Raw genomic sequence first — 19,661 nt, forward strand, 5'->3', positions numbered from 1 at the left:
CGATTTGAATTTAAGCGATTCTAGTGGTATTATTAACACCGAAGTCAATATTTTATATTTGTACGATTTTTTGCATATCATGCGAATATTGTAACATGACATTATACAAAAAAATCTGTGTTAGGATGTTCGTTAACGCCAAATTTCAAAACCGCTCAACTAATTTTAAATTAATTTTGTAAATGTGTATTATGTACTAAAACTTCAAAAATGGGCCCGCTAGATGATGGTATAGTTAGAGATTAATTTTATAAATACAAGATATTCGTATGTCTACGAGATTAAATGTATGGTTTGCAAAACATTACTTTTTTATTTTGTAAAATATAGTTTCTAGTGTTTGACTGGATTCTTAAATATTTTATTTATTATTCTATATAGAAAAGTTAATAATTGTTAAAAGGAAAATAAACGACAAAAGGCGAGTATATGTGTTATAAGTGACAAGGTTAATTGGTGTATTATGTGTATAAATATTTATTCAACAGTAAGAAGATTAATGTATCTACAATAATATATAGCATAGCATAGGAATTATATTGGAAATAATGGGTGTACCACATTCAAACGCTGAATCTGACGGGAGTATTAATTGATAATAACCCCCTTGGTGGTGCTATAATGACAATCTCGCTAAAATTTATTCAAAAGATTTGGCCGTCAAGCAATGCAGGGGGCAAGCCTACTGCTGTGACTTGGATTAATTAGGCTTGTTAATAGTGAATACCATGGGAGTTAGTGGAATTTAAAAAATATGCGTATGACTGTAATTAAACAAGGGTGGCGTAGTAGTTAAATCATACACCATAGGGGATAGTATAATTACAAATATATTTCCAACTAGCTGTCTCGACAGATATTATGTTTTACAATTTTTTTTCTAAACATAAAAAAAAACAAAAAAGAAATGCCATATCACATCGGCCGTTTTTAAGTGATGCACTTTTCAAGGTAAGATAATTGTGTTAAAATTCGAAATTTAGAGAAAAATCTCGGAATGTTTATTTCTTTGTCATCTATAGAAAAAAAAATTGCTGTTCAAATTCCATGGTCAGTTTAAATAAATCAGTACATTATTTCATCTCTAGACTCATCAACGCTGCGATATTTGATGTCCAAGCTGGTCTTCAAAATAATGGGATGGGACTAATTAATTAATTAATGCATTGTTACTATTCATTATCACCATACGTGTATCAGCCATTATCTATTCATTGCTGAACATAGGCCTCCTCTAGAGACTGCCATATGAAATGGTCCTAAGCCGCCTGCATTCATTGTCTTCTTGCAAGGCTTGCTTTTTAATGATTACGCAATTGATAATTAGTTTACTTGTGCACTCAATCAAAATATGTCGTATATTTCGACAATATTTATGTTTCAGTAGAAATTATTATTGTAACTATAATTTTATAACGGTGTAAATACATGCTACATTTTACTATCACCGTATCTAGATTATTTGTGGTTCCTATCGAAAAATCGATTAATAATTGATACCTAACGATTATTACATGGAACTAGTAGAAACAAGCATATTGTTGTAACTGTTATTTCGTAACTGTATTATTGCATGCTACATTTTATCGTCATCACATCTAGTTATTAGATTATTTGTGGCTTCAGTCGAAATATCGATAAGTAATCCATTCACAACGATTATGAGACAACACTAGTAAAAACATGAGTATCGTTGTAATTGTGATTTTTTAACGGTGTAATCGTGTGCCTCATTTTACCGTCATCGTTCCTAGATAGCGACTTACGTCGTTGGTTGGGTGCGACAATCGACCGTCACACAAATACGTCGATTTACAACTCTACACAGTCCATTTAATACTTGGAATGTTCTAAGATTTTAATTTACTAGTATTGTTTAATTAAGTATCTAAATGCTTTTGTAGTTGTGGTTGACATAATAATAAATATTTTATATTTTTCATTTACAGTATGCACAATAATGTTCAATTACCTTTGCTAACTTTGTTACTAATTTGTTATTATTACTATATGTTTTATTACAATAAAGAATATAGATAAAAAAGAAAAATATTAGACGCGGCTCAGAAATATCTAGAGTTGGTTTAAATACCTTTATTATAATTTTGTATGTAAGCACACTAGGTTTATAACATTAATTTGGTTTTTACTGTTGTTATAATTATTTTATTGAATAAATAAATAAATAAAATAATAATGTTCAATTGCCGAACATATGTAAGTCGTCCTTTGTGTAATCTCTTATTCTGTCTTGGTTTTTATTGGATAAGTACTAGCTATTATAGTTAGTTTGATATGATTGTCGATATCAAGATTTTTTATATGTACATGAATATGTTATGAAATTGTGATCCCGTTTGGTTTATTAGTTGGATAAGTAGAATTGACTATTAAGTGAAGTTAGTTGGTTCATTGTGACGAATACGCCGTTACTAACAATCCCTTCCTCAAACAAAATACAAGAAGTTGGTATCGGGTGAAAGGATTATAAGTAAATCATAGTATAGCTTATATGGGATATACCTAAATATACCTAATTATAGCTTATTTTTCTTATATTACAGGGTGTTGTTTTTGTGAAAAGTTCCGGTAAGCGGAGAATCTCACATATCAATGTCTAATGGCTATGGAATTCGTATAACAGATTTTTCTCATTAACAAAAAAGGCATTTCTTTCAATATGTATATACAAACTAGTCATTATTTACCGTAGAAACTTTAATATTCTTTGTAAAAATACTTCTCGAAATTAACGTAGATTACGTTAATTTCGAGAAGTATTTTTTCTAAACAATTTCATTTCATTTTTTTAAATCTTTAATCTTTTTTTTGCTGATATTTTTATATGTAAATATTATATATCCGTACAAGAAAATAATGAGGAGATTGACTTATTGATTTTGTTTATATTTTCATTTATTATTTTGTATTCTAAACATAGATTAAAAAATTACATTAAAAACATATTACATTACTGTATGTATATTAAAAAATAATTATTCTCCATTGAATTCAAATTTCTATCCTTGGTGGTATGTGCAAGGTAATAATGAGTCAAGATTTTGCGGATTTATAGATAATGCTTTATAATACTCAGATCAATTACTTATTTATGCTACGTTGCGGTTTAAATAACAAGATATTTAATTGATTTATTTATTTATGTAATATTTATAAGCATTATGTATGACATAAAGAAAGGGATTTTAAATCATAAGTGGGTGATGGATATTTTGTCCGTAGATTAAATTGTCTTTTGATTCCTATTTGTTATAACAGGACTAATGTTTACGTGGAGGATTGTATCTTGCAAAGCAAATGAAGTAAAGCTGTTCAATCACGCTTCAATGGATTTAAATAAAATTTAATATACTAGTATATAATATGGGTTGTGTTATTGTTAATTTTTAGTAACAAATTATGGTTTATATGCATATTGATTTCTGCGCTCTTTTCCTTTTTTATACGTATGGTTTCGTAAAATTTAAATATGTTAAAATTCGTAGCATGTATTCACCGTAATTTGTAACATATTGTGTGACTAATATATAATAACATTATAAGGTAATATAATGTATTTTTTTAATCTGTGTTTAGAATACAAAATAATAAATGAAAATATAAAAAAAATCAATAAGTCACTCTCCTCATTATTTTCTTGTACGGAGTCAACCTTTTACACCACATATAAAAATATCAGCAAAAAAAAAAAGATTTTAAAGTTTAAAAAAATGAAATTGTTTTAAAAGTAAAATATGAACACATCAAGTAAAAAAAGAACATCGTTAAACTTTGGAATGAACATAAGAATTTCTTTAGTCTTGCGTCTTTTATGGTCGACAATATTTGCCAGGTTTGGAAAATAAGCAAACAAACGTGAAACATGAAAGGAGGATGTTCACGGAACAAATAACAACAAGCCGAAGAGTTTATGCAATTACGTGGCTCCTAATCCCCTACTGACATCATAATTTACTCTTTGTTTAGGCCAGCTAACCTATGTTTTTCTCTTTCTTTAATATTTAGCTTGTCAGTTTAAATATGTTTAAAACTAAGATTTTAACATAGGCAATTTATGTAAAATGGCTATTTGATTTGTAATGGTAGCATAGAGCATAGATTGAACATAGTACCTGAGGCGTAGTTATTATCAATTTTACTTATTTTTTATTATTATTATTATTTCAGCCTTTAACTCTCCACTGCTGAACATAAGCTTTCTCTTTAAGAAGAGTTTTGCCAGTAGTTGCCACGCTTGGCAGACGGGATGGCAACCGCACTTAGGCTTTTAAAGATGTTTTAATAGGGACGCTGCTGTCCATGTCTCGCTCTCCTTTAGTCGCTTCTTACGACACGTTTTACTAATAATAATAAATAATACTAATAATACTTTGTTTATATTCCCGCCATATCAGCTTTAGCTTATATTCTGTAAGTGTACTATTTATCTATCTCACTCTAATATATTTATTTATTTAAACTTTAATGTACAGTAAAATTCTATGTACATGTGGCGTACCTTACACCGGACGGTGTTCTCGACCAGTTAACCATTGGGCAAACCGAGAAATAAGTAGGCGGTTCATTATTAAATAGAGGAAAAATAAAACAATATTTATAAAAAAATATATATTCGTATAATATAGACATATAATTGCATTAATATATTAAATAAATATATAATAACACATAATTTATTAAATAAATAAATATATACATATATTAAATACATACATAAATAAATACATAAAATATTACTATAAAAAACAAATAACTGTAATAGAAGAGCAAATAGTAAACAGAGTAACTAGCAAGATTTAGTTTATAGGTAAGGTGATTTTACTAAGAAATAGGTGTGGAATTTATGTTTAAAAGCTAGTTTGCTTAGAGTAGATCTTATACATATGTGTTTATATGTGTTTTGTCTCTTTTACATAATCTATATACTTTATTATCTAAGAATGAATGTTATTTATGGGATAGATCATAGAAAAGGCAGACAATGCCAACCTCTATACGTGGTAGGTATGCTAATATTTCTTTATGTTCTTGGCACCTCATCTATATTAAAATTCCGAATGTTGTTTTTTCAATACAATAAGAGTTTTATAAATTTATTGAAATATTTTTTTATGAAATATTGCGTGTCAAAATTTTTCAACCGACTGTAATAAGAAGGTTCTCTGTTTGTTTTGTTTGTTATTAATTACATTAATAATTTGCAGTGGTAAATCGATTTGTAAAATTCTTTTTTGTCTGAAAGGATATACCTATTTATAGATTGGTCTCATAAAAATTATATCAAAATCGGTAGAGTAGTTTAGTTTTTTAAATCCAAATAACAGGTTTTGCCTTAATTAAACACAATCTTAATTATTATTTCAGTTTAAATGTATTCTTGTCTGTAAGAATGGTTTGTCTTTGTTCCGGACGAAGACTCGTACATGTATTTAACTGCAACAGTCTTTACTCTTAAACTGATACTTACTGCTTGTTCTATAAGTGACCTAGCGTGACGTTAGATAATAGAGAATAATAAATTAGTTGAACGAACTTGGTAATTGGAAACACACTTAGCCCGGATAACAGAGAAATTGGGGTTCGAATCCCATAAGATCGCGTTGTTGGAAAGTACATTTTTCATTCTATTTATTAGTTATCATTTCCGAAGGTACGGTACATATTTTAAAACATTTTCATACCAATAGTAATATTTATTCCTATTGAGCCTCATATTGGTGCCGTAGTAACCCTAACTCAAAAATTTGGCTGATGTCAAAACTTTTTGTCATAATGTCAAATTGTCATTCCGACCAACTCTTCGGTTTTCCAATATGCATATTTAATGATCATTACCATGGTTATTTATTTATTTGAGCTTATCGAAATGATGCCTGTGATTTCTACACCTAGATTTTTTTAGTCGTGAGAATGTTAACGTAGTAGAGCTGAAGACAAACAATCAAATTTTCCTTTGAGGAATTTAAAGTTACTATCGGATACTTTAGCTAAATTAATAAAAAAATATTGATACAATCACAAGTGGATTTTATATTCCATAATACAGCGTCTTTGATTTAGACCTACATGGGAGTACCCAAACTGATTTTGTGAAGATATCATATAACACAATACACAGACACACAAACATATGCGTATAAGTAAATTGAGATTTAGTGCTTTTTTGAAGTCATTTAAAATTTATGTAACACTAGAAAGTTGATTCTTTAATAGCCTGATGTATAAGATGAAATAAATATTTATTATAAAATTATTAAGCTTTAATTTTAAGTGCGAATTCTTTGAATTTTATAAGCGATTGCTTCCTAACTACCAGTAGGATTTGTGCTTATACCACCGTGAACTCCGCAAATCAACCGTGGGCCAATCAGCGTAAATTTATGGAAATATTTACCGCCATTTTTTTCTATCAATCCGCTTCATCAATCGATGCAAATTGAAATCCACGGATTAATATACCTTCAACACTAATAGGGAGTACCTTCTTCAAAGTGAAAAATGGAATCACGGCACTAAACAATTTGTCATTTTAATGTTTTCGTCCGCAACTCCACAGCGGGCACGGCATTATGGATAGACAATTTATTACACGTGTCATATCCCCTTTGTATGGAAAGGCAAATATCTAGCTGAGAGGAGAGGAATGCAATTTGTTGTCGCGTACATATCACACAGGAATACCTCGTAAAGTGCGTTCGTAATGCAAGGCGGTGGACGAAATTCGTACTTTATGCTAAAGTGCGCTACATTTTGCCATCAATGTTGCAATGTATTTTATACGTCGTCGTACTCGAGGTGGTTTCAAGTTTGTATCTATAAAATATACATGTATATAAAGTTGTGAAGGTTACCCAAAACTGTGTGGTGAAATTGTACCTAGTAAATAGAAGTATGAAGATATTTTTGAACGTTACATATTCAATTGATTATGCGACTGCGTGAATTTTAATCGTAGTTTTTGTGTAAGCCTTACTCGTATATAAAATATATAAGGCTTACACAAAAAATATTATTATTTATTATTATTTTTTAGTCATAACAATAAATAATTTTAATTAATGGCCATGATCTTTTTCGATAGGCATCCAACAATATAGTTATTTGCCGATTCAAGTGTTATCAGACAATTCAATAAATAAAGGTTCAATGGTTCTTATTCCATTGTGCTCAATTCTATAGTTCTGTAGAAAATAGCACTGTAGATTTGACCTATTTGTTCGATTTATTGTACGAATAGACAACGAACGTCTGCGTAGATGTGGCGATAAGCATAATATTATGCTATGGGACTACTGAAATTCCCACATCATAAAATTGGACTGTCGATGCTATAAAAGTGATCATTTATTTTTACGATATCGATCCTAAGGTTAATAATTGTCTCTTCGTAATTCTCTGGAATTCTAATATGATTTGCATTATTTGATATTCCCCTTGAAGTACCTATTACGTAGTAATATTTGTTCGTTGTTGCTATTAATATGTGTAAGGACTATTTTACACGATAATAGGCAATAACAACAACTATTGGGACAGGGATTGGTAACAATGGAGACCGTTAGTTATCAGGACGACTTCCACATGATACCCGCTCGAAACTATCACGGTAAATTCCATGGTGAGTTCACCACAATTATCATCCGATCTGGCTTCATCTTTACTGGTACCCTGTATATTAAATATTGGCCTATATTGGCCGACTGTAACCAATAACTGAAGTGGATTACCACTCCATCAAGATTCTACTATTTTATGACTTGATGTGGTTTTACTTTTAGAACTAATATATAGTTATTGATTAAAGACTATCGTGAGTAATACCGTATTTTAATTATGTAGTTTACTCACTTTTTAATGTTGTTACAGAAGGTGTTCATAAGCATTTAGTAATTTTTAAGTAATCTCACACATCTTTCACCAAAATTAAGGGGAAAAAAGAGTATTTTATTAAAAAATATATTCAACAGTACATTTATAGTTTCGGTCTTTGGTTTAGTAAAACCAATTCGTTTTATAGGCATCTAAATAAAACAAATTGAATTTGTTGTATCTAACTGCCATATGATTATGGCAGCGTCTATTTTGTTACAATTTTAGTTAATTCAAAGTGTTATATCCATTTTTAGTACAGTTTAATATTATCTGGTCTGATACTTGTATTTTCATGTTACTGACAAGGGAAAGTTATGTACAAACTCAAATTCTTCAAATTTAATGAAATTTTAAAGATGTATGTTCAAATCTTAAAAGAGTTTCTTAGAAGGTCTAGAGTCGATAAATTATTGACAGATTACTATGAAAATCATGAAGAAATGTTTGTTGATAGAAGAAACTTCCAACTAAACTAAATCCTATTAAATTCGTATATTTTGGGAATTCTATTAGAAAATTATAGAGAATTCTAGTAGAAAACTGTTAAAATGCCAATTAGCAACTTAAAAAGCAAAAAAAAAAAATTACTCCTAGATTGAGCGCAGAATAATATTTTCATAATTGAAAATTCTATTTTTGCGGAATATTTGAAAGTGATAATTAAAATTTAATTTTTTTTTAACATTTTCTAATATTCATACTAAAATCGATATTAAAATACTAAAGAGATTGAAAGACAAAATGGAATAAAGTTTACCATTAATATGTAATTATATTATCTTCATTCAATGTTTACCTATCAATGTTAATCAATTGAATAAGTGACGGTTCTATTAGTAACCTATTATTTTAAAAATACAAAATGACATTTACTGTTAGTGAGTTGTAAGCGCTTGATAGGAATATAACTGAGCATCCAACTACATTACTTTATAGGATAAATAAAAATACATTCATATTTAATGTACTTGTAAGATGTATACTGAATAAGTATTATTTTGCGTAACTTTTTATGCAATTTGAGAGTGCTAGTCGTCGCCTATACACATAGTATAGTGAACATCATATAATACACTGAGGTGTTACGCTTCCGTGCCCAGTAATTTCACTCTGCAATATGCCACCCTTCAAACCGAAACCACAGATAATATAATAGTTACTACGTAACCGAAACACACCCGTGCAAATTGGTTTAGCGGCAGAATAAATAGGTGAAGCAGATTCTGTTACAAAGTTTCTCTCTGGTCCCTGGATTCGCCAATAATTATACAGGTTGAAATCGAAGACGTTAATTGTAAAATTGAAAAATTAAGAACTTTAATTTTAGAACTAGAATTAAGAACGTGAAATAAAATTTCAAAAACGACAATAGATTTTGAGATATCCATACTAACACTATAGAAGTGTAGTATATTTATTACCATTTATTTATTTATTTAAGGACAACCAACAAAGCATACATTTATATCTACTTAAAATACATTATAATAAGGTTACATTATAAAATGCTGCCTCAATTAAAGGCCGCCATGACATGCGTATTCATAATATATTATTATTAGTATGAAAATTTATAAAAACTACAATACAATACCATTATTTCAGCCATTAACTGTTCAGTGTTGAACATAAGCCTTACCCATTAGGAGATTTTCCCAGTAGTTGCCACGCTTGGCAAGCGGGTATATATGGAGTATAGTACTATAGTATGGAGTATAATATATATACTTATATATATATATAGGAGTATAGTATAAAGGAGTATAGTATGGGAAGCTTAAATTTTTTGTAGTTTACTGATTTACTAGTTTTTTTCCGCTACTTTCGTTCGGGTGAGATATGTTCATGACTAGAATAAGATGTCTTTATGTCTTTCTTAATCTCATAAAATAAGTGAATATCAAAATATCATAGTAATTGATTAAGCCGTTGATGCGTTAAGAGGTAACAGACAAACATACTTTCACTTTTATAATATTAGTAAGGCAGTAAGGATAAGGAAAATTATTTAGTTTCATAAGTTGAAAACTCCCTTGATAGGGTATTAATGATTTTAGTTTCATCTATCCACGGTACAAAATACACATAAGTACCGGCCGGCCTTACCGTTTGTATATCTATATAAAGATAGAGGAATAAAACGGCTTAGATCACGGAGTACTAAACCGAAGCGTACGACGGTTACGACTTGGTTTACTGTCCCCGTAGTACTCGGTTTTAATGATCCTCTCCCTCGCTTCTTAACCGTTAATTAAGGTTATTAATCCAAAGGCACGGCCACCTTGTTTTCCTTAATTGGTCGCAATTTTATTTCGTTCGTCGGGAGGCAAGCTTCAGCTTTCATAATTAAATTTATATATTAAAAGTATCATGCACTTGTAATTAGATGAGGAAATTCTTCCAGTTACAGCCTCGCGGACGACTTTACAGCCGGCTGCGTCATAACTGATCTTCTGGTTGAATTATTGAATAGACTTTCTTATAATTGATGGTTTTATATTCTTTATATGTATAAACTTATTAACATAAGTAAATTGTAACTGGACGATATTTATACATGGGAGATATACCATAATATATCAGTCATTAATTGTCCATTGCTGAACATTGGACTCCTTCTATTTGGGGGGTTTTGCCTATAGTTGCCACGTTTGGCAAGTGGGTTAGCGACGGCAGCTGGCCTTGGAGATCTTTTAAGAAGAATGCCTCTGCCCATCCCTCGATCATTAAGTTTCCTTAGTGGTCTCTTAAGACACTCACGGGAATGGAAGGGGGTGGCCTATTCTATGCCGGAACCACACGGCAAACATGGGAGATAATTATGAAAAATTAATACGTGAGTTATTTATAAGGGCAATAAAAGCCAAAGTCAATTTTATTCGGAAAAACTATTGCATCAAATGTGTGTGGTTTTCACAATTGTAGTTCTGAAGGACTACCTTAATATCTGGTGTATGTTTCATCTCAAACGTAGCATTTACATTGGTTCTCCTACTTATGAGATATACGCGTACGAAGTACTGTAAATGATAGAATTCTGATTATTATTGAATAAGTAATTACTAAGTACGAAAAAGTAAGAAGTAACTGATGCAGTATTAAGTTCGTATTTATACGTGATGGTAATCAGTTACCATTTTCCATTTATAAGAAAAAATAGTAGGTAGATATTAAATTTGAAACGAGGATTTATATCGAATGATACAGTTTGAAGGATCAGCAAGTTAAAGTAGCAATGGTCCATCCACAACTCACAAAACCGTTGATCGACAGGAAAAAGGTTCTCGAGAGGCAAACTCTGTATTGAGCCGCTGTTAGAGACGTGTTGAGTCGGCCTTTTCGGTATTTGTGCACTTGGTATTCGTTAAAAATAGAATTGAATAATTTGTAGTATATATAGTATAATTTATATCTAGTAAAGTTTTTTTACTTAAATATTTAGTAACTTCTTTGGTAACTATTTTAAAAACTATAGTACTTATAATAAAAGTTACAATTTACAAACTTTACATTCGAATACTTCGACATTCAAATTCTGTATTTTGAATTTCGAAATCTATATTTCGAAACAGTACTCGAGTCGCACTGACTCGGCAAACCACTCACTATTTTTCCTGAGAATTGACTTCAAATATATTGTAGTGGGTTAAATGAAAGTGGCCCAGGATTATTATCTATAGTAGTCTATGACGGAGTCTATGGTCAGCAATGGACAATATTTTATTGGAATAATAATGATTGTGATGAATAAATTGCCAAAATTTTATCCCAAACAATTATTATTGTTTGAGAAATGATATTTCTCCGAGTTAAATAACACAATAAGATAATATTGTTTAAAGTATTGCATGCTAAGTAGAAAGCGGGTGGAGGGTAAAAGATAATAGAATTATTTTTTCTAGCATCCGGCGAAGCAGCGGGGGCCGTTATTCAATTACAAGGGAGCGAAATTCAAGGCGATGTTTACCTGTACTGCCGTGGGCCAATTCACCGAATGTTTTCCCCATAATTACCTATACTGATGTATTTTTAAAGTATTTCAGTATCTGTTTTTACCACAAATGTTATTTATAAAATCGCAATCAACGCAAGAATTTAATATATGTAACAATGCATAAAACATTAAAAATCATGCAATAAATTTTCTGTAGGCACATATTTTATACTAAAGATGTCAGTGACTATAAAGTGAGAAATTTAAAATAAATAGCATTATTTGAAGGGAGTGTTCTATAAGTAAAACTTTAAAAGAAACATGTTCAGAAACGACAAAAGTTTTGAGTTTCTCATATAACACAGCGCATTTAGCTGTTGAATTAATATGAGAAACCCAAAAACTTTAGATGATTTTGAATTTATAATTCACGAAATTTCTTTCATAATATAGTTTATACTATGAGTTGATTCTTAGTTTTATGTATCGCTAATGGTTTCGATTTCACATGTATACATTTCAGATTTTTTTTAATGGGTGTAGATGGAATGGCTACTCCGTCAGCGCTATAAGTATACGCTGATTGGGCATCAAAGTCGGATAAGAAATGAAAGCAGGTCATTTGGTCCATTCTGACAAATTCAACAACATTTATCCACAATGGTTACTTGGGAAACCACGTGAAATTTGACCTGATAGAGGTTATGGTTAGCAATGGAACTTTTGTACCTCACAAATAATCCTTTTTCCTCTAACATTCCAAAATTGTGAAATTGTGTTAATTATCCTCTTGGATACGGGAAAAAAGTTATTATTCTATCAGAAATTTCTATATATATATATATATATATATATATATATATATATATATATATATATATATATATATATATATATATATATATATATATATATATATATAACTATAAACAAAGATCATACTATATATATGTTGTGATATGAGTTTAATATTATGAAAAATATTTTTAGTACTATTCTTGTTTATGAATATAATATAGATCGAAAGAATTTTATATTAAACGTGTTCCGTCTTTATTAAAACAGTTCTTAATCTTCGTTCAGACTTGTTGTTATATTATTTCATTACATTTCTTACGAACTTATTCACGTTGAGAATTTATTCATGAGCTTTATTTGTGAACTAGTTGTGCTCGCGACATCGTGCAACTAATTTTTTATATTTTTCTACGGGAATAAGACTTTTTATTACAGAAAAATAATTCTATATGGTGTTGTTATTACAGACATGACGTATTAAATTAATACCTTATATAATTAAATCAGCTTAATTTTTATTAAATCTATTTATTTATTTAAACTTTATTGTACACACTGATAATACATAAAAAAATTACAGAGATAAGTACGTATACGTACGTATACAATCTACAAATGCGAGCTTAACTCTAAAAGAGTTCTCTTCCAGCAAATCCAAAGTGGAAAGGAGCATCAATGTCAGCGGGTAGAGCGGTGTATAATATTGTGACAATTTATGTACACACATACGTACATAGATACAAATATATAATTATACATACGTACACATATAAATATTCCTACACATACAAATAAATAAATATATGTTTATAAAGATAGAAGATGTTCTATAAGTTCTATTTAGTAATTTAATTCATGCGTATACAGATACGGTCTAATTATATTTTTATAATTATGTATACAGATTGATTGATATATTTTTAATAAACATACTTATATCAATCAGTATGACACTTAAGCAGGACTCCGCAAAAAATGGCCATTTCAGCTGTGACAAAAATAATATGGATGAAAATAAAATTCGTTGATAAAAATTTTGAGAAGCTTCATATTTTAAAATCGCTTGCAAAGACGCCTGTTTTCGCTAAAAATTATAATCTAGGGTATTTTGACTTTTTATAAATCCCTTCAGTTTATGATTGTAGATCGGGAACCATTTTTGTCATTTATTCGCAATAATCCAATATTGGAGCGCCGCACAGTGGGAACTTTGACTCCTTTTCATCTCATAAATCTATAACTTCCGTATTAATAAAGATATGTACATGATTTTTTTTCCTGATAATCTTAAATATATATGCTTTTAAATTATGTATGCTTTGTGAGTAAAAATTTATTTCTAATAGTTATAAATAATATAGGAATACAAGAAATATAAAATTTGTAGACTTACATTTATGTCCTAAGAAATTTATACAGGAATAAGTAAAAGTATCTGCGTAAAAAACAAAAACTCTTATAAAGATAACTTAGAAGTCACTCAAGAGCTCCTTTACTTCATCAAAAAGTTCTAAATATTTTTTATTGGAAGGTTTTCTTAAACTTGTTATGTATGGGTCAGAGGTATATAAAAGTGCGTGTAGAATATCTTCGTTAGTGGCTACCCTCGAACATTGTCTTGCATGATGAAGATTGAACTGTTTATAGTCTTTGTTCCGTGACTCTTGAGCATTTTCTGAAAGTTGCCCAAGAGGCAAGACAGAAAAGTAACGTATCACACTTTCACAATGAATCAACACCTTGTGATTTTGGCGTATAGCAAGATTCTGTAACTTCACGAATCAACTTGTATGATGGAAACAATAAGCAATTCTTTGCTATCAAACAACTCATCATATTTTCATACTGTGCCTTGTTCAGATCCAATTCTACAAAAATGCTAAGATCTTCATCTTTTGAATATGCTGTTTATTATATGTGTCGGTTCATTAAGAAAATTACTGCGTATTTCACTCTTTTTTTCTGACGGCCATGCTCGTAAAATATCAACGATGAATGCTTCATCTACTTCACCACGTGACCTTAAACCCTGTACATATGAGTTCAGTATGAAATTAAGTCCACAGGTATCAAGCAGTCCCATGTTTTTCCGTTTCTTTGTACTCTCTGAACTGTCATCGTATCTTTTAGAAGGTCTTCCTCTTTTCTCTGTCGAAGTAGAAAGTTCAGGTTCGCATGTAGTTTTTTCTAGATTTACAGTGAAAATGACATTAAACCAATTGCTATTTTGATTTAAAAACTGTTCTTTCTTTCGACCACATTTCGTATAGCGTTGACGAAACTGAGTTATGAAGGACTTCTAAATACTTGCGATAATTTTTGCTATATTCGCATCTGAAGATTCGGTAATATTATTTTGTACATAGTTTGAGATAGAATCAATATTATTTGTATCACTTTCAACAATAAGAGACTTAAATCGCGTCCGATACACGAGACTTCACTCATTGCGGAGAGATAAGTAATTAACAATTGTTCAGAAATGACAAATGCTTATAAAGAACTGTAATTTTTCATATGTAAATGCACTATTTTATACTTAATAATGATCATAGACGTGTGCAAAATTACTTGATTTAAAAAAATCATCATTATGCGGTTATGCGGTAAAGAATAGGTCTGTATGGAAATGGGAACTAAATACTGTGTGAAATACTTGATAAAAGTAACGCAAAAAATAAAATATAAAGTATTAATTGAGACAAAAGTATTTTTTTGAGTGTCCAGACAGAGAATCTCAAATAAAGAAAAAAAATCTTAATATACGTACTTAGAAAAAAACATTCTCACTATGATATTATACTAGATTTAAATATATTACGCAGTAAAACTGCAAAAAAAAATCTTTTGCCCTCAAATGACATTATATTTCCTAATAAATTAAACCAAAATCAGAACTTCGGCAAGCTTCGGCAACTGTCAAATCTCCAACTGAAAGTTTGAGAAAAGAAAATAATACATATAACGATATATGGATCTTTGGTTAAGTAATATTGTATTAAACTAAATATATTTTTATTTTATAGTAAAGTACACATTCTAAGCATTCTAAAATGGTATCACACTATATGACTTGTATTGTTTTGATACTATAAAATTATACCAAACGAAATTTAAGTTACATAATTATTTTTGTATTTTCTTCATTCCTTGACTTTAGATGCTCTGTTCTATGAAGTATGAATAGTGACAGATTTGAATCATATTTATAATGATAGAGTAACTCTTTAGCTACAATTTGAGGTATTATACATGCATATCCACGGAGTTTTGGAAAAAGTATTTATGAGATGGCTTTCTTAGGCGAGTTCCCACTGTGCGCCGGCGCGTGATCTCATTGACAGTAAGCTGGGCCACGGTTGGGTATCCATTATTCATCATGTCCAACCCGCGAATAACGCTTCATATGCTTTAAATGGTGTGACGTGATATAGCCTTACAATATTTGAAATTTGGATGCCCAGTATAGATAAGGATGGGTGGCCGCTTTTTGAAACGGGGAGATTCTGACTTGCACTCTATTTCATGTGTATTTCACTGCATATTATATATGCATGTGTATTTCACTGATGTGATTCCATTATATGTTCGCCAATTCATAATGTAATCAATGGGACTCAACCCCGTGTTCGCCAATCCATCATCTAATTAATAAGATTTAATGCAGTTCATTACAAAGTATGCCAACATTGCAGATATCTGTAAATTTTTAAAAACAATTTAAGAATTTTGAATTTTTCTGATTGATTATTTGAAAATGGCTCTGTCTATGAACTAAAATGTTAATCGTTTTATATAAATCTACCGTTAAAATTTTGCAACTACTTCAAATTTTGCTTTGGAAATTTTTAAATACTTTTTGCAAACATAATCCAAAATTTCAATTTCTTCTTTTTCGTCTTCTTTCGAGTTAATAGGCAACCTAAATATATTTGAACCTGAACTAAGCAACTTCCATAGCACAGTTGGTCCTTCTTGCAAGATGAAAGACACAAAGGACAGGGCAGAAGGTAAGACATGGTTTGCGATTGTGCTCTACAGTCGCAGGTCTCCAGAGATATAACACCCCATTTCACCAGGTTGTACCTGTAGCCGCCAACTTGGATTTGCAGTTTATTAAGGGATTTCTAAATTGGCTACTGTAAATCACCACTCCGGAGTAGGTGCTCAGCTGGTCGAACAAAATTTTATAATAATCAGGCAGAAATATTGAAAGCTGTTTAATTATTTTTGAAAACAGACAATTGAAACGTTGCCACACTTACTCAAGCTACTATTTGTTATGAACGCTCTTAATCGCGTTTTGGGGCAATATTAATTTTGGCAGTATTCAATTTGATTTTTGTATGATGAAGTCCACGATAAATGCTGTCAATCTACTTGACGTAATATATGATACGATAAAACTAATAGTACATAGTACCTAGTGTACCTATATTAAACGAAAATACGCCTATAGGGGATAACTTACACGTGCTGGCGTATTCTCGGGGGAGAATTCGTTGTAAAATGTATTGGTGATGAGGTAAAGTGTCTCTGAAGACGGTTAAAAAGACAACAATTTTTTTCACCAAATTAGAGGCTTAAGTAAAGCTCCTCCCGCGATACCCCACTGTAGTGAATTTCTCGTTTACTTTATTTATTTTGTAAATCTTTAGGTTTCTTTATTTATTTTCTTGATCCTTCGTCGCCATGGAATTCGTCCAGGCTCAGTTCGTTTTAGATAACAGTGCCCCGCTTGTGTTGAATCATCGCAATCAACACCAGAAGACACAGACATAAATTTACATAGATGTAACTTCTTGACAATTTTTGACCCTATAAGCTAAAGTACTCGAACTCCGATAAAATCTTGATTAGGAGCAATATGTGTATTTTTTACTAAAGTAATATGTGCATTATTTTTTTGCAAAAAAAGCTATTTCAATTGTGAAAACACATACATATGATACGAGTTATAGAAATAAACTATATAAAAAATTAATGTATCGAAAAAACACGCAGATGTTATATTAAAAAAGGTTTATTTTATCGAAGACTTTTGGTATTATTAAATTAGCTTTTGTTACATCATATCTATTAGTGGCACGTTTAGTTTTTATTGTAGAGATCCCTCCTCTTAATATCTATAGGTATAAAAAATTATGACATTTGGAAAAAAATAATTCATAATATGGTATTTAATTGAAACAGATAAATTCCGGGAATACTACTACTTTTGTGCATATATGTTTATTTGCTATATGTAGTTTAGATTATTATATATCTAGATGGAACAAAGAGTTTTAAAAATGTTTTAAAAACGATCAGACAATGTTTGGATAACGCATATTTTCTTAATAGTTAGTGAATCTTCAAATGTTCAATTTCTAGTTAGGATACATGAAATCTAATTGTATAATATAATAATTGTAATATAATAATGAAGAGAGAGAGAGAGAGAGAGAGAGAGCGAAAAAATGGAGAGAAAGAGAAAATATGTTTTATTTGCAGCATACAAATGTTTGGATAAAAATAACATTACTGTCTAAACAGATGTAGGATTAAGTAAAATAACTTCTTATATAACCTTTATTTTTTGATAAAAACACCAATTAATATAAGATTAAATAATTTTAAATTAGCATTGCATTTTATAAAAGTTAAATTGACTTTGTCTAAGCATTTATTGGGAGATTATCTATGTTATTGATCGAAACCCTATGGATACGATAATAACATGTTTTTTCAGTAGGCTTATATATAATACGGACTTGATACAGTTTCGGGGGATTATTTATAGCTTACTTAATATCAAATAAGCTTGTTGCGTGCACGTGCTTCTGCATAGTAATTAATCATTTGTTACAACTACCCAATTACCCGCATAAAAGAGCGTGGGCGGAGTCCAAATATTAAATTAATGTAATCTACATCAATTATTCTGGTTTTATATGAAACTTGTTTATATACAAGAGATACGAATACATTTCATACATAGAAGTTGTCTTTAGTTTTATTGATTACTAATAAGTACTTTTAGAATTTATTTCAGTGAAATCATATAGACAAATATAATATAAAGTAATAAAAAGTAATTAAAATTGACTTTAAATAATTTTAATGTTTTTTCGAAACAATTTTAAGCTATTATATAATATATAATACGCTGTTGCACCTACTTTTTTATATCACAAAGATGGCAAATAAGCATACAGCTTGTCTGATGGTAAACGGTCACTGTAGCCTATGCACGGCTACATCAGTTGAGGTATCGAGTGTGCGTTGCCGATCCTGAAGAAACCTTAACATATCCGTTTTGAAGAATCCCATACTGTAGTCTCTAGTGAAAACTTCGACAGGAAGTTAATTTCACGGCCTAAGCGTTCGCGGGAGAAAATTAAAATTTCAAAATAACACTGTACGTGACCATTACACAATATATACACGTATATAATTATTAATGTATTTCATTATTTATCAATGCAAACTATCTACACTCTATATATATATATATATATATATATATATATATATATATATATATATATATATATATATATATATATATTTATGTATTTATGTATTTATGTACACTTTATTGCACCATTTATAGAATAGTAAACACATTTAACTGTAATAAGAAATATTAGTTTATTATATGATATCCTATTATATGTAACATAGAATGTTCTATTTCGAGGTGCATGTGTTACATTTTCTGTAGATACTCGTATGTTATTACTATTTCTTGTTAAGTAAACATTTTTTCTTATTTCTAGTGACACAAGGAACATGACGAAAAATATGAAAATTATGGATTAATAAGTAAACGATCTCGCTCCGCTGGACCGTAAAAAATACGATTTAAGATAAGATCTTGATGAGCACATTCCAAAAATATATCTTTAGGTTAATAACTCGGGTAATCCAATTTAAGTTGCCGGATCTCGTAATATAGAAAAGATATTACGGTCCAGTCGATTTTTGTAATGCTTTCATCAACAATTAAAATAAAAAAAGGCAGTGGTTACTTACTATAATAAGCAGTTAATTT

The sequence above is a fragment of the Galleria mellonella genome, unplaced genomic scaffold, assembly GCF_026898425.1.
Source record: "Galleria mellonella isolate WM207_F2 unplaced genomic scaffold, CSIRO_AGI_GalMel_v1 utg36, whole genome shotgun sequence".
In the NCBI taxonomy this organism is placed as follows: domain Eukaryota; kingdom Metazoa; phylum Arthropoda; class Insecta; order Lepidoptera; family Pyralidae; genus Galleria; species Galleria mellonella.